Genomic DNA, 26,613 nt, shown 5'->3' with positions numbered 1-26,613 from the left:
AAAGCTTTGTATGCTAGCTGGGCCTCCAGCTCTCTTTCCCTGATGAATGGGTTCTCTCCTCCTGAAAGGACCCCCTTCCCACCACTAGCTTTGGATCTGCCCCTAGTGACTGTATGTAATTAGTTCTTCCTCATCCTCACTTAGGCTCAGATGCCCTCCCTCCACTGAGTGGTTAGAGCTAGCATCCTCCCCTGTTTCTCCCTCCTCTGGAGCTTCCCCTGGGTCTACCTCATAGGCCTCAGCCCATGCTGTCAGGGATTTGATCAGGACTTGCTTCCAGAGGTCAGTGGTTGCAGGCAACCCTCTTTCAGTACACAACCCCCTAAGCTGGACTACTGTCAGTGTGGGTAGGCTAGCCAGATCAAGCTCCATGGTTCCCTAGTTTTGTGTCAACAAAAACTTTTTGCAAAAATTGGAAACAATACTTTAGAAAAATTACAAAAATTCAATAATAGAAATTAATCCAAATTAAAATTTTTTTTTTTTTTTTTCTTTTTTAAAAAAAAAAACAATTTTTGCACTAAGACAATTTAAAGGATTTTTAATTTGTTTTACTTAAAACTGTAACGCGATACTGAACACAAGTACAGGATCCCACCGCTGCCACCAAAAATGTTGGAAAATGGGTTATTGGTAAGGGCAGGTAGGTACCTACACCTAGCAACAAGCCACTAAACTCCACCTAGGTCCAGTTAGGTCTCAGTAAATTAACCCCAGCTCAACCCTTGGTAGCTTGGCAACGAGCGTCAAGGCTTAACTTAGGAGACAGTGTGTAAAGCATTCAAATATCACAAAACAGTAATTAAATAAAACACAGGAAACAGTTTAAAAATCCAAAACCAATTTATAAAAATAGTTCATATTTTTATCTTTAAAATGACACAAAAACGAATAAAATCGGATAAGGGGAACCGGAGATATGAATTTTTAAAGAATTATGATTTTTCTAGCGCTTAGAAACAAAAAGCGCCAATCGGGTCATCTGGTTGCACCTCGACCGGGGCAAAGTCAAAGTTTCAGGCCGACCGCGATGGAGCCCTGCTCGGCTACAGGTCGCGGGAGGCCTCGGTTAAAAAGTTACCTTCTGACTTAGTCTTTATTTTGAAGATTTTCTTCAGCGGGACGAACCTGCCAGTCCAATCCGACCTCCTGGAGCCCTTCTCCGGATACGCGATGCTGGATTCCTCAGTGGAGATTTTTACCTTCGGACTTAGTCGTTTTTTCGAGGTGAAAATCCTTCGACCGGGGTAAACCTGGATCTTGATCCGACGTCCATGGAGCCCTTGTCGGATACGATGGCTGGGAGGTCCCGGTCAACTTTTTACCTTCGGACTTAGTCTCTTTTTCTGAGATTTTTCTTTACCGGGACGAACCACCAAATCAGGCCGGGTCGCGGTTGAGGCAAGCCGGCTAGAATTGCCGCGTCGGGTCGGTCCCTCTATGGAGTTTTTTTACAAAAATTCTCAAATCTTCTCCAAACTTCTGGGGCTTCACCCAGATGTTCTTTTAAGGTTCTTTTGGGGTCCACAGCTCACCCCAAGGGTCCAGAAGTTCTGAGATGGTCCTTGGGGGGTGCGGACTTCAACTCCCAGAATGCACCTGGCGCAAACTCCTTTTTGGCCACTGGACAGTGGTCAGCTGGTCACTTTCTTCAGTAGTTGGTGCAGGGGACTCTGGATAGCAATTTTTCACCTGTAGCAAACAGGGAGTCCCTCCTTGAACCAGTTGAAGCCAGGCAAAGTCCTTCTTGTGGTGAAGCCCAAGTGTGCAGCTGGTGCAGTCCTTCTGAGTGCAGGTTCCAGGTGCAGGCCAGGGGTCCAGCAGGGCAGTCCTTCTTCTCCTTTAGTTCTTTTCTTGTTAAAATTTGGTGGGGATCTGAGGTGTGGGTGCAGGTCTGCCAGTTTTATCCTTGCTCCTGGGTGAAAAGCAGGGGGGTCCTGGTTCTCCAATCAGGTACAGGGTCGTCCCCCTGTGATGACCACTTCCTGGGAAGTGTGGCAAAAATCCATCCCAGAAGGCAACATTCTCTAAAAATCCAACATGGCTGAATCTGATTTTTGGAGGTTACATCTGGCTGAGCCCACCCACTGGTGTGGCTAAAAATCATAAACACACCCCTCTCCTGCCCTCTCCTAATCTAATCAAGGGGGCACCTAGTTGTCTGGGGTTGCAGGATGTGGGGGTGTTGCTGGTTGCTCCAAATGTCCTTCTCTGCCTTTGAAGACCAGTTTGGCAGCCCTCCCCCTTCCTGCCTCACCATCTGCTGAGGGGAGATTCTCTCCCACAGGCACATTCCTTTGTGTGAAGCCAGGCCACTTCACACCTCATCAAGGCAGCTTGGCGAGGCTGCTGCAGGCTGGCCAATCAGAGCACAGCAGCAAAAACAATGCAGGGCTGAAATTGGCAACTTTTTAGGTAAAGTCTAAAACCTTTTACCTGAACAAGTTATATTAAATCCCACAACTGGAAGTTGTGGGATTTATTACAACAATTAATTTGATACCAAATTCTTGGTATGCAACATTTAAGGAGACTTTAAAATTTAAAATAAAGTCTCCCCATTCTAGCCTATGAATGCCATTTATTTCAATGAGGGAAAAACGAATTTGGCTGTTTTTACCTCACCAGGGTTTATAAATCTACTTTTATAAAGTCCCTGCTTATAGTTACATAGCACCCAGCCCTAGTGGCACATAGGGCACACCTTAGGGGTGACTTATATGTAAAAATAGGGTAGTTTAAGACTTTGGAACTACTTTTAATTCCAAAGTCGAATTTGCATGTAACTTTAATTTAAAAGCAGCCACCAAGGCAGCCTATGCTGTGGTCCCTAAACCTACATGCCCTACCATATACTAGGGACTTATAGGTAGGTTAACTTAGCCAATTATAATTAGCCTAATTTGCATATCCATTTTACACAGAGCACAGGCCCTGGGACTGGTTAGCAGTACCCAGGGCACCATCAGAGTCAGGAAAACACCAGCAAAAAGTGAAAAATGGGGGCACAAAGTTAGGGGGCCTCTGCAATCAGCCCTGTTTTCTCACACTACGTTAACACATTTTTTATGCAGCTTCATTACACAATATATTGTAAGCTTTTCATGTTAATATTAATTTTAAAAGACACACTCCAGCAATCCCTCCTCTGATGACTCTTGTCATCACACAAATCTTCCCCACTAATTTTACATACTAAAATTCCCTCATATCAATCTTTTCCATTCTTGGTTTCCCCTTTGATCTTGCCCTGAATAATTTTTCCCTTTGTTTTTCTTCCCTCCTCCTATTATTTTTCGCCATCTTCAATTTTATTCTTTTAATAATTTTACATGCCACCCATGATCCAAATAAGCAATCTATAACAATCAATATCCCCTGTATTATTTTAGACAATATCCCATGCCAAATGTTACTAATCCTATTTCCCACTGAAGCAAATCCTTTCCCAACCTTTTTCCAAACACCTGGTTCTTTCAAATCCTTCAAGTCTGTACTATCCCTAGTCAAGTTAGTAAGCATACTTCTAATCTCATTACTATTATCTGGTATGTAAGCGCAACAATGACACCCATTGAGCAATCTACAAACTCTGCCATTTTTCGCTAAAAGAATGTCTAAAGCAAGCCTGTTTTGAAGAGTCATAGCCCCCTCCGCAGCAAGTTCAGTATCCAACAGGAGTATAGCCCCTGAAAAGTTTGTCAGCATGTTATCCTCAATAGTAGACAACTTTTGAATCTTTATGGAGTACAAAATAGCTCCCACTGAAGAAATTATCGTCCCAAATATGTCTCCTACTACACCAGCAGCAGTCTCTCTCTTATGTCTAGTACGATGTAATTCAGACAATTTTGGTAACCTTTTCAAATCGTCAAGTTGATATATCTTTGGGAAAACTATTCCCAAATAACATGTCCCATACCATCCCTTTGGAAGACGGTAATAAGCATTAAGTCCACATATATAATAAATCCCGGAGATTGCTGGATCCTGTCCATTTAACATGAACGTCCATTTACTCTGAAACAAAAACACACGCTTACATTCACTCATTCCCACAAACACATTGTCATAGTATGATTTGGTCTTGGATATGCAAAGCTTTCCTACATGTAGTGCGTCTAAAGCTAACTTCCCTTGTTCTCTAATTGCACTATAACCGTCACTACTAGCAAAGGCCCGTTGCTGTAATCCTTTCTCTAGGTTACCCTTCAATGCCCTTCTTCTCTCTTCCGTGTGATCTAAAAAGCTTTTCTCTACAGGTGTAAGCAAACATGTCAAATTATTGTGGTGTGCATAAGATGTACTAATTGTTAATGTCGCCTGAAAGAATCCTTTAACTAACTTTATGCTATAGTACTTAGCTACCCCACTCACATCCTCTATGATAGGCACATTAGAAAACACAAGATCATGATTTGAGTAAAAATATTTAATCTCTTCCTGGTTATAGAATCTTGTTAGTAACAGACTACAACGTATCCCATATGTTAATGACAGTCTATGATAGGTAACCCCCTCTTGTACCGAAACAGGAATCTGTGTACACACAAAACAATCTTTTGCATCCATTGTGTCAACATACTCACTTAGCAAGCGATAGAAAACATCAGTGGATAGTTCCCCTTTCGAGTTAGTTCCCTCATGCAAGTATCTTGTATCCAGCTCAAACCTCTCCCAGGCTGTTAGTGCATTGGTAGTCTCAGGAATTGTAGCATTGTTAGTCCCACTTTTATCCATTAGTGTCATACTCACAACCACGACCCTAATGAATATTTATTACATGAACCTTTTTTGCAAAAGTATTTGGTTCAAGTAAACTTAAAGTGTTGGGATTCGAGCCCAGGGCTCCAGAGAGACTGGAGCCTAAATACAGCCACTTTAGACTGCTCGGCCACGCTACCTCACATCTACAAGCTCACAACTATAGTAACTTGGCCAAACACTGTGGAAACCCGCTGTGGTGACCTGGCTATTCAGGGTAACGCAGCATTCACCAACAGTTGAGCGAGTTACAGGTAAAAAGCAAAGTATAATAACTGTCTGCATATAATATATGTCTTTCCTTATTTATTCTTCTTCCCCATTGTATGTTTGCTCTCTGCTTTAGAAACGCGAGCTGTCATCACTGCAACGAAACGTATCACACAGCGTTCTACTGTTTACACTCACTGAACTTTCAGCATCACAGTGACCACTCTCGTCGCCTCTATAGTTAGACTTCAAGACAGCTGATTTGTTTACCGATACAATTCTTGTCACCTTAGGTTGTTGTTTTTAAAAATAAGAAGGCTCGGTCCCAGTGTCTGGCTACCCTTATATACATAACGCCACCACTTTACATAGTCTCACCTCTCGATATGTGGATCGTAGGTGCAGAAGGCAGAGAGTGAGACACTGATGCAGATAAAATACGTTTGTGAGTTGAAAAATACTGGTAGCGGTGGGATTCAAACCCACGCCTCCAAAGAGACTGGAGCCTTAATCCAGCACCTTAGACCGTTCGGCCACACTACCCTGTGCTAACCTGTTTCTGTAAGCTTTCTGAAGTGAGATGTTCTGTTGTATAGGGGAGTTGGAGAATAAGGGTGTATAGCCTGTGAAGTGATCCTAGGAAAGTCAACGCCAACAGCAGCAGGCACGTGATACATTTAGTAGGTCAGGATTGGCCCCGGGCCATGGGAGGTGTCAGGGAGCGCCAGTCCTGATAGTCCGTAGGAAGACAACCCTTACATTGGGGTCTTGCACGCGCTGCTTCTCTTTCTTTAAGGATAAGGAATCAAACTATCTACGTCCCTCAACTTACCAACCCTCCGCCTCAGGAAAGATTTTGTGATTCATGAGCAGAACCCGCCTGGCGCTGTTTACAGTAATGCCTAAGCACAGTACTCAACTGAGCGGTGTTTCCAAACTGAGCCGTTGTACTGCCGGAAATACCATGGGATATGTAATTTAACTTTCACATAAAATAGGGTTAACCCAGCCCTACCACATACTAAAAACTAAAGACGGAACATTAAACAGACAAGGATAGGATTCAAACCCATACGTGCAGAGCATAATGGATTAGCAGTTCATCGCCTTAACCACTCGGCCACCTCGTCTTCAAAACACCATATTTCAGGAGTACAAAATATGGTAGCCAAAATGTGTTCTATTAGGTGATAGTTGTCTAAACATAATAAAGAGCATATATTTACAGATTGTTATGGTAACTTGTTGTCTTCAGCTTTGCTCTATACAACCTTGTTGTCCATCCCTACTTCAGCTTGAATTTATATGTTAAATGTAATGTAATCATGAAAATTACCCTTTCCAAACGTGTTCTATCCATATGTGATGTTCTATCACACTACCCTCAAATGAGCTAAGATTGCTTTAATTCAGTTGTACATGGATTTAAAGTGCAATATCATACCAATATTGTACTGGTATGGCGCTTTCGAGTCTCTAGGTGTCAGTCATTGGTGGGGTGCTTTCATGTCAACATTAGGCAGCAAATAGTACACAATTAAGGAAAACTGCCTTCCCATTTAATGTGCATTGTTCTGCAAAAAGTTTTAAGTAGGAGAAAGTAAAACTTAGATTATAAAACCGCCTTAACTTGGAGTATTGCCGCTACAGCTATGACACTTCAGTTTAAAAACGTATGTGCATCAACAAGAAATATTTTTGCGCTAAATAAATTGCTGTCCGACTACTCACGTAATGCATAAAACTGAGGCAGTCGTAATTACAATACATTGAAGTAATATTTTGGTAGTTTTTGTTGACGATGACTCCGCAGCAAGCGATCAGATTACTTTTTATAAGTGAAGGCGCGTCAGAGCCTTGATAAGTAAACTTACAAGGAGACACGTCTAGGTCGATGAACCTTTTAGACCAGGTTCGGGGACTTCCCAGTACGAGATGTCTTTTGGCATCACACATCAATAGATCAATATCTCAACAACAATCGCAATAACTAATCAGCATGCTAATCAATAACCTTTAATGAGAGTCAAGAAAGTGAACACACCATGATATTTCAGTCATGAATAACCACACCAATTTAGTTAAGTGTTAGGATATTTATTTCCCTACTGGTTACAATCTAAAGTCATTTCTGTTAATCTCATCAGCAATTCATCTCATTAGTAACTCTTCAGATTTGCAATTAGAAACGCAATTAATCAATGCATAGAGAATATTCACTCAGTATTAACACATAATTATTAAGAAGCAACTTAGCAAAGTCTCAGTAGTGCATAGTTCAACAAAGCAAGAACTCAGTCATTTGTCTATTTGCGTCAGATTTTAGTGAACACCTTAAATAACCTCGTATTAGCATCAGCATGTTGGGCTTCATGCAAAACAATTTAGTAACACAAATTTGGAAAACATCTAACTATGGCCTCTATCAAAGAGCAGTTGGTACCTAGAAAGTAAAGGCAAAAAGACAATTACAAATTTCATCAGATAGTCACCCATCCAACGGATCAGCAAACAGCGTCAGTCTTCGTCCTCTGGACATCAGTCGTTTGCATCATCAGCAAAGAAAGGACCGAGCAAAGTATCAGTATGGCATAGCTAAGGAACAAGAACTTCCCTCATATAGAGGAGAAGTAAGTATCAGGTAAGGACTAAGTAAAGGGTGGATTAGAGTAACAGGGCGAACAAACGGCAAAGTCTCAAACGAAATGGCCTAAATGGCTCAGTAGAATGGCAAAGAATGGCTTGGAGTGGAATGTCCAATAAATGCCTGATTTCTCCTCGGGTCATGTGGTTAAATCAAAACTGTCTAATTTACTTCTAATTCCTCAATGGATAATCATTGGTGCATCGTCATCTCTGTCCAATAATCTTCACCAGAGTTTTACACAAACCACAGTTCTCATGTCGTTGATTGGCCCATGTTATTGACGTTTTCATCGGTTGGAATGTCAGGTAAGAAAAGTAACATTTTACGCTACAGTCAGTACTTCCATTGTTTTCTCCTACTCCAGGCAGCCTTGCACCTGTTACAAATTACACTGTTGCATTCAGCAAGAATGTCTCCTTGAGCAAGTAGGGTCCCATGAGAAAGAATTTACTACAGCTACACACATCTCTAGCTTCTGGGAAAGTACAGTTTCATGTCCTTCAGGAAAATAGCACATTGCACGTTAGAAAAAGACAGTTTAATATGAGACCAGGCAGCTAGGCACAGACCTTCGCTAAACTAAGGCCTACTGCTTAATGAACAAACTCCTAATACATAACTCCAATTTTGATATGTTAATACAAATTAAAAACATTAGTACATAATTAATTCAGCATTAATAACTTTCATTAGTCTTCGTATACATTGGTAGCCACTCCCCGTGGGCACATTTCAAACGTGTGCATTATTTCTACGTTAACACATTTTTTATGCAGCTTCATTACACAATATATTGTAAGCTTTTCATGTTAATATTAATTTTAAAAGACACACTCCTGCAATCCCTCCTCTGATGACTCTTGTCATCACACAAATCTTCCCTACTAATTTTACATACTAAAATTCCCTCATATCAATCTCTTCCCTTCTTGGTTTCCCCTTTGATCTTGCCCTGAATCATTTTTCCCTTTGTTTTTCTTCCCTCCTCCTATTATTTTTCGCCATCTTCAATTTTATTCTTTTACTAATTTTACATGCCACCCATGATCCAAATAAGCAATCTATAACAATCAATATCCCCTGTATTATTTTAGACAATATCCCATGCCAAATGTTACTAATCCAATTTCCCACTGAAGCAAATCCTTTCCCAACCTTTTTCCAAACACCTGGTTCTTTCAAATCCTTCAAGTCCGTACTATCCCTAGTCAAGTTAGTAAGCATACTTCTAATCTCATTACTATTATCTGGTATGTAAGCACAACAATTACACCCATTGAGCAATCAACAAACTCTGCTATTTTTCACTAAAAGAATGTCTAAAGCAAGCCTGTTTTGAAGAGTCATAGCCCCCTCCGCAGCAAGTTCAGTATGCATCAGGAGTATAGCCCCTGAAAAGTTTGTCAGCGTGTTATCCTCAATAGTAGACAACTTTTGAATCTTTATGGAGTTCATAATAACTCCCACTGAAGAAAATATCGTCCCAAATATGTCTCCTACTACACCAGCAGCAGTCTCTTTCTTATATCTAGTACGATGTAATTCAGACAATTTTGGAAACCTTTTCAAATCGTCAAGTTGATATATCTTTGGGAAAACTATCCCCAAATAACATGTCCCATATTATCCCTTTGGAAGACGGTAATAAGCATTAAGTCCACATATGTAATAAATCCCAGGGATTGCTGGATCCTGTCCATTTAACATGAACGTCCATTTACTCTGAAACAAAAACACACGCTTACATTCACTCATTCCCACAAACACATTGTAATAGTATGATTTGGTCTTGGATATGCAAAGCTTTCCTACATGTAGTGCGTCTAAAGCTAACTTCCCTTGTTCTCTAATTGCACTATAACCGTCACTACTAGCAAAGGCCCGTTGCTGTAATCCTTTCTCTAGTTTACCCTTCAATGCCCTTCTTCTCTCTTCCCTGTGATCTAAAAAGCTTTTCTCTACAGGTGTAAGCAAACATGTCAAATTATTGTGGTGTGCATAAGATGTACTAATTGTTAATGTCGCCAGAAAGAATCCTTTAACTAACTTTATGCTATAGTACTTAGCTACCCCACTCACATCCTCTATGATAGGCACATTAGAAAATACAAGATCATGATTTGAGTAAAAATATTGAATCTCTTCCTGGTTATAGAATCTTGTTAGTAACAGACTACAACGTATCCCATATGTTAATGACAGTCTATGATAGGTAACCCCCTCTTGTACCGAAACAGGAATCTGTGTACACACAAAACAATCTTTTGCATCCATTGTGTCAACATACTCACTCAGCAAGCGATAGAGCACATCAGTGGATAGTTCCCCTTTCGAGTTAGTTCCCTCATGCAAGTATCTTGTATCCAGCTCAAACCTCTCCCAGGCTGTTAGTGCAGTGGTAGTCTCAGGAATTGTAGCATTGTTAGTCCCACTTTTATCCATTAGTGTCATACTCACAACCACGACCCTAATGAATATTTATTACATGAACCTTTTTTGCAAAAGTATTTGGTTCAAGTAAACTTAAAGTGTTGGGATTCAAGCCCACGGCTCCAGAGAGACTGGAGCCTAAATCTAGCCAGTTTAGCCTGCTCAGCCACGCTACCTCACATCTACAAGCTCACAACTATAGTAACTTGGCCAAACACTGTGGACACCTGCTGTGGTGACCTGGCTATGCAGGGTAACGCAGCATTCACCGACAGTTGAGCGAGTTACAGGTGAAAAGCAAAGTATAATAACTGTCTGCATATAATATATGTCTTTCCTTATTTATTCTTCTTCCCCATTGTATGTTTGCTCTCTGCTTTAGAAACGCGAGCTGTCATCACTGCAAGGAAACGTATCACACAGCGTTCTACTGTTTACACTCACTGAACTTTCAGCATCACAGTGACCCCTCTCGTCGCCTCTATAGTTAGACTTCAAGACAGCTGGTTTGTTTACCGATACAATTCTTGTCACCTTAGGTTGTGGTTTTTTAAAATAAGAAGGCTCGGTCCCACTGTCTGGCTACCCTTATATATATACGTCACCACTTTACATAGTCTCACCTCTCGCTATGTGGATCGTAGGTGCAGAAGGCAGAGAGTGAGACACTGATGCAGACAAAATACGTTTGTGAGTTGAAAAATACTGGCAGCGGTGGGATTCGAACCCACGCCTCCAAAGAGACTGGAGCCTTAATCCAGCGCCTTAGACCGCTCAGCCACACTACCCTGTGCAAAGGTGTTTCTGTAAGCTTTCTGTAGTGAGATGTTCTGTTGTATAGGGGAGTTGGAGAATAAGGGTGTATAGCCTGTGAAGTGATCCTAGGAAAGTCAACGCCAACAGCAGCAGGCACGTGATACATTCAGTAGGTCAGGATTGGTCCTGGGCCATGGGAGGTGTCAGGGAGCGCCAGTCCTGAGAGTCCGAAGGAAGACAACCCTTCCATTGGCGTCCCGCACACGCTGCTTCTCTTTCTTTAAGGATAAGGAATCAAACTATCTACGTCCCTCAACTTACCAACCTCCGCCTTAGGAAAGATTTTGTAATTCATGAGCAGAACCCGGCTGGCGCTGTTTACAGTAATGCCTAAGCACAGTACTCAACTGAGCGGTGTTTCCAAACTGAGCCGTGTACTGCCGGAAATACCATGGGATATGTCATTTAACTTTCACATAAAATAGGGTTAATCCAGTCCTACCACATACTAAAATCTAAGGACGGAACAATAAACCGACGAGGAGGGGATTCGAACCCACGCGTGCAGAGCACAATGGATTAGCAAACCATCGCCTTAACCACTCGGCCACCTCGTCTTCAAAACACCATCTTTCAGGAGTACAAAATATGGTAGCCAAAATGTGTTCTATTAGGTGATAGTTGTCTAAACATAATAAAGATCATATATTTACAGATTGTTATGGTAACTTGTTGTCTTCAGCTTTGCTCTACACGACCTTGTTGTCCATCCCTACTTCAGCTTGAATTTATATGTTAAATGTAATGTAATCATGAAAATTACACTTTCCAAACGTGTTCTATCCATATGTGATGTACTATCACACTACCCTCAAATGAGCTAAGATTGCTTTAATTCAGTTGTACGTGGATTTAAAGTGCAATATCATACAAATATTGTACTGGTATGGCGCTTTCGAGTCTCTAGGTGTCAGTTATTGGTGGTGTGCTTACATGTCAACATTAGGCAGCAAATAGTACACAATTAAGGAAAACTGCCTTCCCATTTAATGTGCATTGTTCTGCAAAAAGTTTTAAGTAGGAGAAAGTAAAACTTAGTTTATAAAACCACCTAAACTGGGAGTATTGCCGCTACAGCTATGACACTTCAGTTTAAAAACGTACGTGCATCAACAAGAAATATTTTTGCGCTAAATAAATTGCTGTCCGACTACTCACGTAATGCATAAAACTGAGGCAGTCGTAATTACAATACATTGAAGTAATATTTTGGTAGTTTTTGTTGACGATGACTCCGCAGCAAGCGATCAGATTACTTTTTATTAGTGAAGGCGCGTCAGAGCCTTGATAAGTAAACTTACAAGGAGACACGCCTAGGTCGATGAACCTTTTAGAACAGGTTCGGGGACTTCCCAGTACGAGATGTCTTTTGGCATCACAAATCAATAGATCAATATCTCAACAACAATCGCAATAACTAATCAGCATGCTAATCAATAACCTTTAATGAGAGTCAATAAAGTGAACACACCATGATCTTTCAGTCATGAATAACCACACCAATTTAGTTAAGTGTTAGGATATTTATTTCCCTACTGGTTACAATCTAAAGTCATTTCTGTTAATCTCATCAGCAATTCATCTCATTAGTAACTCTTCAGATTTGCAATTAGAAACGCAATTAATCAATGCATAGAGAATATTCACTCAGTATTAACACATAATTATTAAGAAGCAACTTAGCAAAGTCTCAGTAGTGCATGGTTCAACAAAGCAAGAACTCAGTCATTTGTCTATTTGCGTCAGATTTTAGTGAACACCTTAAATAACCTCGTATTAGCATCAGCATGTTGGGCTTCATGCAAAACAATTTAGCAAACACAAATTTGGAAAACATCTAACTATGGCCTCTATCAAAGAGCAGTTGGTACCTAGAAAGAAAAGGCAAACAGACAATTACAATTTTGATCAGATAGTTACCCATCCAACGGATCAGCAAACAGCGTCAGTCTTCGTCCTAGGGACATCAGTCGTTTGCATCATCAGCAAAGAAAGGACAGGGCAAAGTATCAGTATGGCACAGCTAAGGAACAAGAACTTCCCTCATATAGAGGAGAAGTAAGTATCAGGTAAGGAAAAAGTAAAGGGTGGTTTAGAGTAACAGGGCGAACAAACGGCAAAGTCTCAAACTAAATAGCCTAAATGGCTCAGTAGAATGGCAAAGAATGGCTTGGAGTGGAATGTCCAATAAATGCCTGATTTATCCTCGGGTCATGTGGTTAAATCAAAGCAGTCTAATTTACTCCTAATTCCTCAATGGATAATCATTGGTGCATCGCCATCTCTGTCCAATAATCTTCACCAGAGTTTTACACAAACCACAGTTCTCATGTCGTTGATTGGCCCATGTTATTGACGTTTTCATCGGTTGGAATGACAGGTAAGAAAAGTTACATTTTACGCTACAGTCAGTAGTTCCATTGTTTTCTCCTACTCCAGGCAGCCTTGCACCTGTTACAAATTACACTGTTGCATTCAGCAAGAATGTCTCCTTGAGCAAGTAGGGTCCCATGAGAAAGAATTTACTACAGCTACACACATCTCTAGCTTCTGGGAAAGTACAATTTCATGTCCTTCAGGAAAATAGCACATTGCACGTTAGAAAAAGACAGTTTAATATGAGACCAGGCAGCTAGGCACAGACCTTCGCTAAACTAAGTCCTACTGCATAATGAACAAACTCCTAATACATAACTCCAATTTTGATATGTTAATACAAATTAAAAACATTAGTACATAACTAATTCAGCATTAATAACTTTCATTAGTCTTCGTATACATTGGTAGCCACTCCCCGTGGGCACATTTCAAACGTGTGCATTATTTCTACGTTAACACATTTTTTATGCAGCTTCATTACACAATATATTGTAAGCTTTTCATGTTAATATTAATTTTAAAAGACACACTCCAGCAATCCCTCCTCTGATGACTCTTGTCATCACACAAATCTTCCCTACTAATTTTACATACTAAAATTCACTCATATCAATCTCTTCCCTTCTTGGTTTCCCCTTTGATCTTGCCCTGAATAATTTTTCCCTTTGTTTTTCTTCCCTCCTCCTATTATTTTTCACCATCTTCAATTTTATGCTTTTACTAATTTTACATGCCACCCATGATCCAAATAAGCAATCTATAACAATCAATATCCCCTGTATTATTTTAGACAATATCCCATGCCAAATGTTACTAATCCAATTTCCCACTGAAGCAAATCCTTTCCCAACCTTTTTCCAAACACCTGGTTCTTTCAAATCCTTCAAGTCCGTACTATCCCTAGTCAAGTTAGTAAGCATACTTCTAATCTCTTTACTATTATCTGGTATGTAAGCGCAACAATGACACCCATTGAGCAATCTACAAACTCTGCCATTTTTCACTAAAGGAATGTCTAAAGCAAGCCTGTTTTGAAGAGTCATAGCCCCCTCCGCAGCAAGTTCAGTATGCATCAGGAGTATAGCCCCTGAAAAGTTTGTCAGCATGTTATCCTCAATAGTAGACAACTTTTGAATCTTTATGGAGTTCATAATAACTCCCACTGAAGAAATTATCGTCCCAAATATGTCTCCTACTACACCAGCAGCAGTCTCTTTCTTATGTCTAGTACGATGTAATTCAGACAATTTTGGTAACCTTTTCAAATCGTCAAGTTGATATATCTTTGGGAAAACTATCCCCAAATAACATGTCCCATACTATCCCTTTGGAAGACGGTAATAAGCATTAAGTCCACATATGTAATAAATCCCGGGGATTGCTGGATCCTGTCCATTTAACATGAACGTCCATTTACTCTGAAACAAAAACACACGCTTACATTCACTCATTCCCACAAACACATTGTAATAGTATGATTTGGTCTTGGATATGCAAAGCTTTCCTACATGTAGTGCGTCTAAAGCTAACTTCCCTTGTTCTCTAATTGCACTATAACCGTCACTACTAGCAAAGGCCCGTTGCTGTAATCCTTTCTCTAGTTTACCCTTCAATGCCCTTCTTCTCTCTTCCCTGTGATCTAAAAAGCTTTTCTCTACAGGTGTAAGCAAACATGTCAAATTATTGTGGTGTGCATAAGATGTACTAATTGTTAATGTCGCCTGAAAGAATCCTTTAACTAACTTTATGCTATAGTACTTAGCTACCCCACTCACATCCTCTATGATAGGCACATTAGAAAACACAAGATCATGATTTGAGTAAAAATATTGAATCTCTTCCTGGTTATAGAATCTTGTTAGTAACAGACTACAACGTCTCCCATATGTTAATGACAGTCTATGATAGGTAACCCCCTCTTGTACCGAAACAGGAATCTGTGTACACACAAAACAATCTTTTGCATCCATTGTGTCAACATACTCACTCAGCAAGCGATAGAACACATCAGTGGATAGTTCCCCTTTCGAGTTAGTTCCCTCATGCAAGTATCTTGTATCCAGCTCAAACCTCTCCCAGGCTGTTAGTGCAGTGGTAGTCTCAGGAATTGTAGCATTGTTAGTCCCACTTTTATCCATTAGTGTCATACTCACAACCACGACCCTAATGAATATTTATTACATGAACCTTTTTTGCAAAAGTATTTGGTTCAAGTAAACTTATAGTGTTGGGATTCAAGCCCACGGCTCCAGAGAGACTGGAGCCTAAACCTAGCCAGTTTAGCCTGCTCAGCCACGCTACCTCACATCTACAAGCTCACAACTATAGTAACTTGGCCAAACACTGTGGACACCTGCTGTGGTGACCTGGCTATGCAGGGTAACGCAGCATTCACCGACAGTTGAGCGAGTTACAGGTGAAAAGCAAAGTATAATAACTGTCTGCATATAATATATGTCTTTCCTTATTTATTCTTCTTCCCCATTGTATGTTTGCTCTCTGCTTTAGAAACGCGAGCTGTCATCACTGCAAGGAAACGTATCACACAGCGTTCTACTGTTTACACTCACTGAACTTTCAGCATCACAGTGACCCCTCTCGTCGCCTCTATAGTTAGACTTCAAGACAGCTGGTTTGTTTACCGATACAATTTTTGTCACCTTAGGTTGTGGTTTTTTAAAATAAGAAGGCTCGGTCCCACTGTCTGGCTACCCTTATATATATATGTCACCACTTTACATAGTCTCACCTCTCGCTATGTGGATCGTAGGTGCAGAAGGCAGAGAGTGAGACACTGATGCAGACAAAATACGTTTGTTAGTTGAAAAATACTGGCAGCGGTGGGATTCAAACCCACGCCTCCAAAGAGACTGGAGCCTTAATCCAGCGCCTTAGACCGCTCAACCACACTACCCTGTGCGAACCTGTTTCTGTAAGCTTTCTGAAGTGAGATGTTCTGTTGTATAGGGGAGTTGGAGAATAAGGGTGTATAGCCTGTGAAGTGATCCTAGGAAAGTCAACGCCAACAGCAGCAGGCACGTGATACATTCAGTAGGTCAGGATTGGTCCCGGGCCATGGGAGGTGTCAGGGAGCGCCAGTCCTGAGAGTCCGTAGGAAGACAACCCTTACATTGGCGTCCCGCACGCGCTGCTTCTCTTTCTTTAAGGATAAGGAATCAAACTATCTACGTCCCTCAACTTACCAACCCTCCGCCTCAGGAAAGATTTTGTGATTCATGAGCAGAACCCGGCTGGCGCTGTTTACAGTAATGCCTAAGCACAGTAGTCAACTGAGCGGTGTTTCCAAACTGAGCCGTTGTACTGCCGGAAATACCATGGGATATGTCATTTAACTTTCACATAAAATAGGGTTAATCCAGCCCTACCACATACTAAAATCTGAGGACGGAACAATAAACCGACGAGGATGGGATTCGAAGCCACGCGTGCAGAGCACAATGGATTAGCAGTCCATCGCCTTAACCATTCGGCCACCTCGTCTTCAAAACACCATGTTTCAGGAGTACAAAATATGGTAGCCAAAATGTGTTCTATTAGGTGATAGTTGTCTAAACATAATAAAGAGCATATATTTACAGATTGTTATGGTAACTTGTTGTCTTCAGCTTTGCTCTATACGACCTTGTTGTCCATCCCTACTTCAGCTTGAATTTATATGTTAAATGTAATGTATTCATGAAAATTACACTTTCCAAACGTGTTCTATACATATGTGATGTACTATCACACTACCCTCAAATGAGCTAAGATTGCTTTAATTCAGTTGTACGTGGATTTAAAGTGCAATATCATACAAATATTGTACTGGTATGGCGCTTTCGAGTCTCTAGGTGTCAGTTATTGGTGGTGTGCTTACATGTCAACATTAGGCAGCAAATAGTACACAATTAAGGAAAACTGCCTTCCCATTTAATGTGCATTGTTCTGCAAAAAGTTTTAAGTAGGAGAAAGTAAAACTTAGTTTATAAAACCACCTAAACTGGGAGTATTGCCACTACAGCTATGACACTTCAGTTTAAAAACGTACGTGCATCAACAAGAAATATTTTTGCGCTAAATAAATTGCTGTCCGACTACTCACGTAATGCATAAAACTGAGGCAGTCGTAATTACAATACATTGAAGTAATATTTTGGTAGTTTTTGTTGACGATGACTCCGCAGCAAGCGATCAGATTACTTTTTATTAGTGAAGGTGCGTCAGATCCTTGATAAGTAAACTTACAAGGAGACACGCCTAGGTCGATGAACCTTTTAGACCAGGTTCGGGGACTTCCCAGTACGAGATGTCTTTTGGCATCACAAATCAATAGATCAATATCTCAACAACAATCGCAATAACTAATCAGCATGCTAATCAATAACCTTTAATGAGAGTCAATAAAGTGAACACACCATGATATTTCAGTCATGAATAACCACACCAATTTAGTTAAGTGTTAGGATATTTATTTCCCTACTGGTTACAATCTAAAGTCATTTCTGTTAATCTCATCAGCAATTCATCTCATTAGTAACTCTTCAGATTTGCAATTAGAAACGCAATTAATCAATGCATAGAGAATATTCACTCAGTATTAACACATAATTATTAAGAAGCAACTTAGCAAAGTCTCAGTAGTGCATGGTTCAACAAAGCAAGAACTCAGTCATTTGTCTATTTGCGTCAGATTTTAGTGAACACCTTAAATAACCTCGTATTAGCATCAGCATGTTGGGCTTCATGCAAAACAATTTAGCAAACACAAATTTGGAAAACATCTAACTATGGCCTCTATCAAAGAGCAGTTGGTACCTAGAAAGAAAAGGCAAACAGACAATTACAATTTTCATCAGATAGTTACCCATCCAACTGATCAGCAAACAGCGTCAGTCTTCGTCCTCGGGACATCAGTCGTTTGCATCATCAGCAAAGAAAGGACAGGGCAAAGTATCAGTATGGCATAGCTAAGGAACAAGAACTTCCCTCATATAGAGGAGAAGTAAGTATCAGGTAAGGAATAAGTAAAGGGTGGTTTAGAGTAACAGGGCGAACAAATGGCAAAGTCTCAAACTAAATGGCCTAAATGGCTCAGTAGAATGGCAAAGAATGGCTTGGAGTGGAATGTCCAATAAATGCCTGATTTCTCCTCGGGTCATGTGGTTAAATCAAAACTGTCTAATTTACTCCTAATTCCTCAATGGATAATCATTGGTGCATCGCCATCTCTGTCCAATAATCTTCACCAGAGTTTTACACAAACCACACTTCTCATGTCGTTGATTGGCCCTTGTTATTGACGTTTTCATCGGTTGGAATGTCAGGTAAGAAAAGTTACATTTTACGCTACAGTCAGTAGTTCCATTGTTTTCTCCTACTCCAGGCAGCCTTGCACCTGTTACAAATTACACTGTTGCATTCAGCAAGAATGTCTCCTTGAGCAAGTAGGGTCCCATGAGAAAGAATTTACTACAGCTACACACATCTCTAGCTTCTGGGAAAGTACAGTTTCATGTCCTTCAGGAAAATAGCACATTGCACGTTAGAAAAAGACAGTTTAATATGAGACCAGGCAGCTAGGCACAGACCTTCGCTAAACTAAGGCCTACTGCTTAATGAACACACTCCTAATACATAACTCCAATTTTGATATGTTAATACAAATTAAAAACATTAGTACATAATTAATTCAGCATTAATAACTTTCATTAGTCTTCGTATACATTGGTAGCCACTCCCCGTGGGCACATTTCAAACGTGTGCATTATTTCTACGTTAACACATTTTTTATGCAGCTTCATTACACAATATATTGTAAGCTTTTCATGTTAATATTAATTTTAAAAGACACACTCCAGCAATCCCTCCTCTGATGACTCTTGTCATCACACAAATCTTCCCTACTAATTTTACATACTAAAATTCCCTCATATCAATCTCTTCCCTTCTTGGTTTCCTCTTTGATCTTGCCCTGAATAATTTTTCCCTTTGTTTTTCTTCCCTCCTCCTATTATTTTTCGCCATCTTAAATTTTATTATTTTACTAATTTGACATGCCACCCATGATCCAAATAAGCAATCTATAACAATCAATATCCCCTGTATTATTTTAGACAATATCCCATGCCAAATGTTACTAATCCAGTTTCCCACTGAAGCAAATCCTTTCCCAACCTTTTTCCAAACACCTGGTTCTTTCAAATCCTTCAAGTCCGTACTGTCCCTAGTCAAGTTAGTAAGCATACTTCTAATCTCGTTACTATTATCTGGTATGTAAGCGCAACAATTACACCCATTGAGCAATCTACAAACTCTGACATTTTTCACTAAAAGAATCTCTAAAGCAAGCCTGTTTTGAAGAGTCATAGCCCCCTCCACAGCAAGTTCAGTATCCATCAGGAGTATAGCCCCTGAAAAGTTTGTCAGCATGTTATCCTCAATAGTAGACAACTTTTGAATCTTTATGGAGTTCATAATAACTCCCACTGAAGAAATTATCGTCCCAAATATGTCTCCTACTACACCAGCAGCAGTCTCTTTCTTATGTCTAGTACGATGTAATTCAGACAATTTTGGTAACCTTTTCAAATCGTCAAGTTGATATATCTTTGGGAAAACTATCCCCAAATAACATGTCCCATACTATCCCTTTGGAAGACGGTAATAAGCATTAAGTCCACATATATAATAAATCCCGGGGATTGCTGGATCCTGTCCATTTAACATGAACGTCCATTTACTCTGAAACAAAAACACACGCTTACATTCACTCATTCCCACAAACACATTGTCAAAGTATGATTTGGTCTTGGATATGCAAAGCTTTCCTACATGTAGTGCGTCTAAAGCTAACTTCCCTTGTTCTCTAATTGCACTATAACCGTCACTACTAGCAAAGGCCCGTTGCTGTAATCCTTTCTCTAGTTTATCCTTCAATGCCCTTCTTCTCTCTTCCGTGTGATCTAAAAAGCTTTTCTCTACAGGTGTAAGCAAACATGTCAAATTATTGTGGTGTGCATAAGATGTACTAATTGTTAATGTCGCCTGAAAGAATCCTTTAACTAACTTTATGCTATAGTACTTAGCTACCCCACTCACATCCTCTATGATATGCACATTAGAAAACACAAGATCATGATTTGAGTAAAAATATTGAATCTCTTCCTGGTTATAGAATCTTGTTAGTAACAGACTACAACGTATCCCATATGTTAATGACAGTCTATGATAGGTAACCCCCTCTTGTACCGAAACAGGAATCTGTGTACACACAAAACATACTTTTGCATCCATTGTGTCAACATACTCACTCAGCAAGCGATAGAAAACATCAGTGGATAGTTCCCCTTTCGAGTTAGTTCCCTCATGCAAGTATCTTGTATCCAGCTCAAACCTCTCCCAGGCTGTTAGTGCAGTGGTAGTCTCAGGAATTGTAGCATTGTTAGTCCCACTTTTATCCATTAGTGTCATACTCACAACCACGACCCTAATGAATATTTATTACATGAACCTTTTTTGCAAAAGTATTTGGTTCAAGTAAACGTAAAGTGTTGGGATTCAAGCCCACGGCTCCAGAGAGACTGGAGCCTAAATCTAGCCAGTTTAGCCTGCTCAGCCACGCTACCTCACATCTACAAGCTCACAACTATAGTAACTTGGCCAAACACTGTGGACACCCGCTGTGGTGACCTGGCTATGCAGGGTAACGCAGCATTCACCGACAGTTGAGCGAGTTACAGGTGAAAAGCAAAGTATAATAACTGTCTGCATATAATATATGTCTTTCCTTATTTATTCTTCTTCCCCATTGTATGTTTGCTCTCTGCTTTAGAAACGCGAGCTGTCATCACTGCAAGGAAACGTATCACACAGCGTTCTACTGTTTACACTCACTGAACTTTCAGCATCACAGTGACCCCTCTCGTCGCCTCTATAGTTAGACTTCAAGACAGCTGGTTTGTTTACCGATACAATTCTTGTCACCTTAGGTTGTGGTTTTTTAAAATAAGAAGGCTCGGTCCCACTGTCTGGCTACCTTTATATATATACGTCCCCACTTTACATAGTCTCACCTCTCGCTATGTGGATCGTAGGTGCAGAAGGCAGAGAGTGAGACACTGATGCAGACAAAATACGTTTGTGAGTTGAAAAAATACTGGCAGTGGTGAGATTCGAACCCACGCCTCCAAAGAGACTGGAGCCTTAATCCAGCGCCTTAGACCACTCGGCCACACTACCCTGTGCAAACCTGTTTCTGTAAGCTTTCTGAAGTGAGATGTTCTGTTGTATAGGGGAGTTGGAGAATAAGGGTGTATAGCCTGTGAAGTGATCCTAGGAAAGTCAACGCCAACAGCAGCAGGCACGTGATACATTCAGTAGGTCAGGATTGGCCCCGGGCCATGGGAGGTGTCAGGGAGCACCAGTCCTGAGAGTCCGTAGGAAGACAACCCTTACATTGGCGTCCCGCACGCGCTGCTTCTCTTTCTTTAAGGATAAGGAATCAAACTATCTACGTCCCTCAACTTACCAACCCTCTGCCTCAGGAAAGATTTTGTGATTCATGAGCAGAACCCAGCTGGCGCTGTTTACAGTAATGCCTAAGCACAGTACTCAACTGAGCGGTGTTTCCAAACTGAGCCGTTGTACTGCCGAAAATACCATGGGATATGTCATTTAACTTTCACATAAAATAGGGTTAACCCAGCCCTACCACATACTAAAAACTAAAGACGGAACAATAAACCGACGAGGATGGGATTCGAACACACGGGTACAGAGCAGAATGGATTAGCAGTACATCGCCTTAACCACTCGGACACCTCGTCTTAAAAACACCATGTTTCAGGAGTACAAAATATGGTAGCCAAAATGTGTTCTATTAGGTGATAGTTGTCTAAACATAATAAAGAGCACATATTTACAGATTGTTATGGTAACTTGTTGTCTTCAGCTTTGCTCTATACGACCTTGTTGTCCATCCCTACTTCAGCTTGAATTTATATGTTAAATGCAATGTAATCATGAAAATTACACTTTCCAAACGTGTTCTATCAATATGTGATGTACTATCACACTACCCTCAAATGAGCTAAGATTGCTTTAATTCAGTTGTACGTGGATTTAAAGTGCAATATCATACAAATATTGTACTGGTATGGCGCTTTCGAGTCTCTAGGTGTCAGTTATTGGTGGTGTGCTTACATGTCAACATTAGGCAGCAAATAGTACACAATTAAGGAAAACTGCCTTCCCATTTAATGTGCATTGTTCCGCAAAAAGTTTTAAGTAGGAGAAAGTAAAACTTAGTTTATAAAACCACCTAAACTGGGAGTATTGCCGCTACAGCTATGACACTTCAGTTTAAAAACGTACGTGCATCAACAAGAAATATTTTTGCGCTAAATAAATTGCTGTCCGACTACTCACGTAATGCATAAAACTGAGGCAGTCGTAATTACAATACATTGAAGTAATATTTTGGTAGTTTTTGTTGACGATGACTCCGCAGCAAGCGATCAGATTACTTTTTATTAGTGAAGGCGCGTCAGAGCCTTGATAAGTAAACTTACAAGGAGACATCCTCGGTCGATGAACCTTTTAGACCAGGTTCGGGGACTTCCCAGTACGAGATGTCTTTTGGCATCACAAATCAATAGATCAATATCTCAACAACAATCGCAATAACTAATCAGCATGCTAATCAATAACCTTTCATGAGAGTCAATAAAGTGAACACACCATGATCTTTCAGTCATGAATAACCACACCAATTTAGTTAAGTGTTAGGATATTTATTTCCCTACTGGTTACAATCTAAAGTCATTTCTGTTAATCTCATCAGCAATTCATCTCATTAGTAACTCTTCAGATTTGCAATTAGAAACGCAATTAATCAATGCATAGAGAATATTCACTCAGTATTAACACATAATTATTAAGAAGCAACTTAGCAAAGTCTCAGTAGTGCATGGTTCAACAAAGCAAGAACTCTGTCATTTGTCTATTTGCGTCAGATTTTAGTGAACACCTTAAATAACCTCGTATTAGCATCAGCATGTTGGGCTTCATGCAAAACAATTTAGCAAACACAAATTTGGAAAACATCTAACTATGGCCTCTATCAAAGAGCAGTTGGTACCTAGAAAGAAAAGGCAAACAGACAATTACAATTTTCATCAGATAGTTACCCATCCAACGGATCAGCAAACAGCGTCAGTCTTCGTTCTCGGGACATCAGTCGTTTGCATCATCAGCAAAGAAAGGACAGGGCAAAGTATCAGTATGGCATAGCTAAGGAACAAGAACTTCCCTCATATAGAGGAGAAGTAAGTATCAGGTAAGGAATAAGTAAAGGGTGGTTTAGAGTAACAGGGCGAACAAACGCCAAAGTCTCAAACTAAATGGCCTAAATGGCTCAGTAGAATGGCAAAGAATGGCTTGGAGTGGAATGTCCAATAAATGCCTGATTTCTCCTTGGGTCATGTGGTTAAATCAAAACTGTCTAATTTACTCCTAATTCCTCAATGGATAATCATTGGTGCATCGCCATCTCTGTCCAATAATCTTCACCAGAGTTTTACACAAACCACAGTTCTCATGTCGTTGATTGGCCCATGTTATTGACGTTTTCATCGGTTGGAATGTCAGGTAAGAAAAGTTACATTTTACGCTACAGTCAGTAGTTCCATTGTTTTCTCCTACTCCAGGCATCCTTGCACCTGTTACAAATTACACTGTTGCATTCAGCAAGAATGTCTCCTTGAGCAAGTAGGGTCCCATGAGAAAGAATTTACTACAGCTACACACATCACTAGCTTCTGGGAAAGTACAGTTTCATGTCCTTCAGGAAAATAGCACATTGCACGTTAGAAAAAGACAGTTTAATATGAGACCAGTAAGCTAGGCACAGACCTTCGCTAAACTAAGGCCTACTGCTTAATGAACAAACTCCTAATACATAACTCCAATTTTTGTTATGTTAATACAAATTAAAAACATTAGTACATAATTAATTCAGCATTAATAACTTTCATTAGTCTTCGTATACATTGGTAGCCACTCCCCGTGGGCACATTTCAAACGTGTGCATTATTTCTACGTTAACACATTTTTTATGCAGCTTCATTACACAATATATTGTAAGCTTTTCATGTTAATATTAATTTTAAAAGACACACTCCAGCAATCCCTCCTCTGATGACTCTTGTCATCACACAAATCTTCCCTACTAATTTTATATACTAAAATTCCCTCATATCAATCTCTTCCCTTCTTGGTTTCCCCTTTGATCTTGCCCTGAATAATTTTTCCCTTTGTTTTTCTTCCCTCCTCCTATTATTTTTCGCCATCTTCAATTTTATTATTTTACTAATTTTACATGCCACCCATGATCCAAATAAGCAATCTATAACAATCAATATCCCCTGTATTATTTTAGACAATATCCCATGCCAAATGTTACTAATCCAATTTCCCACTGAATCAAATCCTTTCCCAACCTTTTTCCAAACACCTGGTTCTTTCAAATCCTTCAAGTCCGTACTATCCCTAGTCAAGTTAGTAAGCATACTTCTAATCTCATTACTATTATCTGGTATGTAAGCGCAACAATTACACCCATTGAGCAATCTACAAACTCTGCCATTTTTCACTAAAAGAATGTCTAAAGCAAGCCTGTTTTGAAGGGTCATAGCCCCCTCCGCAGCAAGTTCAGTATCCATCAGGAGTATAGCCCCTGAAAAGTTTGTCAGCATGTTATCCTCAAAAGTAGACAACTTTTTATTCTTTATGGAGTTCATAATAACTCCCACTGAAGAAATTATCGTCCCAAATATGTCTCCTACTACACCAGCAGCAGTCTCTTTCTTATGTCTAGTACGATGTAATTCAGACAATTTTGGTAACCTTTTCAAATCGTCAAGTTGATATATCTTTGGGAAAACTATCCCCAAATAACATGTCCCATACTATCCCTTTGGAAGACGGTAATAAGCATTAAGTCCACATATATAATAAATCCCGGGGATTGATGGATCCTGTCCATTTAACATGAACGTCCATTTACTCTGAAACAAAAACACACGCTTACATTCACTCATTCCCACAAACACATTGTCATAGTATGATTTGGTCTTGGATATGCAAAGCTTTCCTACATGTAGTGCGTCTAAAGCTAACTTCCCTTGTTCTCTAATTGCACTATAACCGTCACTACTAGTAAAGGCCCGTTGCTGTAATCCTTTCTCTAGTTTATCCTTCAATGCCCTTCTTCTCTCTTCCGTGTGATCTAAAAAGCTTTTCTCTACAGGTGTAAGCAAACATGTCAAATTATTGTGGTGTGCATAAGATGTACTAATTGTTAATGTCGCCTGAAAGAATCCTTTAACTAACTTTATGCTATAGTACTTAGCTACCCCACTCACATCCTCTATGATAGGCACATTAGAAAACACAAGATCATGATTTGAGTAAAAATATTGAATCTCTTCCTGGTTATAGAATCTTGTTAGTAACAGACTACAACGTATCCCATATGTTAATGACAGTCTATGATAGGTAACCCCCTCTTGTACCGAAACAGGAATCTGTGTACACACAAAACAATCTTTTGCATCCATTGTGTCAACATACTCACTCAGCAAGCGATAGAAAACATCAGTGGATAGTTCCCCTTTCGAGTTAGTTCCCTCATGCAAGTATCTTGTATCCAGCTCAAACCTCTCCCAGGCTGTTAGTGCAGTGGTAGTCTCAGGAATTGTAGCATTGTTAGTCCCACTTTTATCCATTAGTGTCATACTCACAACCACGACCCTAATGAATATTTATTACATGAACCTTTTTTGCAAAAGTATTTGGTTCAAGTAAACGTAAAGTGTTGGGATTCAAGCCCACGGCTCCAGAGAGACTGGAGCCTAAATCTAGCCAGTTTAGCCTGCTCAGCCACGCTACCTCACATCTACAAGCTCACAACTATAGTAACTTGGCCAAACACTGTGGACAGCCGCTGTGGTGACCTGGCTATGCAGGGTAACGCAGCATTCACCGATATTTGAGCGAGTTACAGGTGAAAAGCAAAGTATAATAACTGTCTGCATATAATATATGTCTTTCCTTATTTATTCTTCTTCCCCATTGTATGTTTGCTCTCTGCTTTAGAAACGCGAGCTGTCATCACTGCAAGGAAACGTATCACACAGCGTTCTACTGTTTACACTCACTGAACTTTCAGCATCACAGTGACCCCTCTCATCGCCTCTATAGTTAGACTTCAAGACAGCTGGTTTGTTTACCGATACAATTCTTGTCACCTTAGGTTGTGGTTTTTTAAAATAAGAAGGCTCGGTCCCACTGTCTGGCTACCTTTATAT

The 26,613-nt window shown here is 40.1% G+C and overlaps 6 non-coding genes across 6 annotated transcripts; all 6 read right to left on the bottom strand.

The window, feature by feature from the left end:
- Positions 1-5,435: 5,435 nt before the first annotated feature.
- TRNAL-AAG (transfer RNA leucine (anticodon AAG)) lies at positions 5,436-5,517 on the bottom strand. The gene has a single exon. It is a non-coding gene; the product is annotated as a tRNA-Leu (tRNA).
- A 5,240-nt stretch (positions 5,518-10,757) lies between these two features.
- On the bottom strand, positions 10,758-10,839 carry TRNAL-AAG (transfer RNA leucine (anticodon AAG)). Its single transcript has one exon. It is a non-coding gene; the product is annotated as a tRNA-Leu (tRNA).
- Positions 10,840-11,342: 503 nt separating this feature from the next.
- On the bottom strand, positions 11,343-11,424 carry TRNAS-GCU (transfer RNA serine (anticodon GCU)). Its single transcript has one exon. It is a non-coding gene; the product is annotated as a tRNA-Ser (tRNA).
- A 4,654-nt stretch (positions 11,425-16,078) lies between these two features.
- On the bottom strand, positions 16,079-16,160 carry TRNAL-AAG (transfer RNA leucine (anticodon AAG)). Its single transcript has one exon. It is a non-coding gene; the product is annotated as a tRNA-Leu (tRNA).
- Positions 16,161-16,665: 505 nt separating this feature from the next.
- On the bottom strand, positions 16,666-16,747 carry TRNAS-GCU (transfer RNA serine (anticodon GCU)). The gene has a single exon. It is a non-coding gene; the product is annotated as a tRNA-Ser (tRNA).
- A 4,655-nt stretch (positions 16,748-21,402) lies between these two features.
- TRNAL-AAG (transfer RNA leucine (anticodon AAG)) lies at positions 21,403-21,484 on the bottom strand. Its single transcript has one exon. It is a non-coding gene; the product is annotated as a tRNA-Leu (tRNA).
- Between the last annotated feature and the right edge of the window lie 5,129 nt (positions 21,485-26,613).

This window comes from Pleurodeles waltl, chromosome 12, assembly GCF_031143425.1.
Source record: "Pleurodeles waltl isolate 20211129_DDA chromosome 12, aPleWal1.hap1.20221129, whole genome shotgun sequence".
NCBI classification, from domain to species: Eukaryota; Metazoa; Chordata; class Amphibia; order Caudata; family Salamandridae; genus Pleurodeles; species Pleurodeles waltl.
The sequence above is the reverse complement of the archived record's forward strand: the minus strand, read 5'-3'. Positions and strand labels throughout refer to the sequence as shown.